A 350-nucleotide genomic window follows, 5' to 3' on the forward strand; every position below is an offset into this window, starting at 1 on the left:
CACTCTGGGCTATGATCCAAGAGGTCAGTAGTTCAGAACCACCGGCCATGGGAGAAGATGGGGCTGTCTATTCCTGTAAAGTGTCACCGTTTCAGAAACCCACAGGGCAGTCCTACCCGGCCCTGTAGGGTCACTGTGAATTGGTATCAATGTCATGGCAGTGAGTTTGGTTTTCCGGTTTGGTTGTAGAAATAAGAGCAGTGGTGGCTTAGTGGGTTATGAGTTAAGCTGCTATCCACAGGTCAGCAGTGTGAAACTGCCAGCCACTCCGCAGAAGACGGGGCTTTCTACTCCCTTAAAGAATCTCAGGAACCCACAAGGACGACAGTTCCACCCTGCCCTATAGAGTC

Source organism: Echinops telfairi, unplaced genomic scaffold (assembly GCF_000313985.2).
Source record: "Echinops telfairi isolate 266 unplaced genomic scaffold, ASM31398v2 ScPeMD7_16;HRSCAF=60, whole genome shotgun sequence".
Taxonomy (NCBI): Eukaryota; Metazoa; Chordata; class Mammalia; order Afrosoricida; family Tenrecidae; genus Echinops; species Echinops telfairi.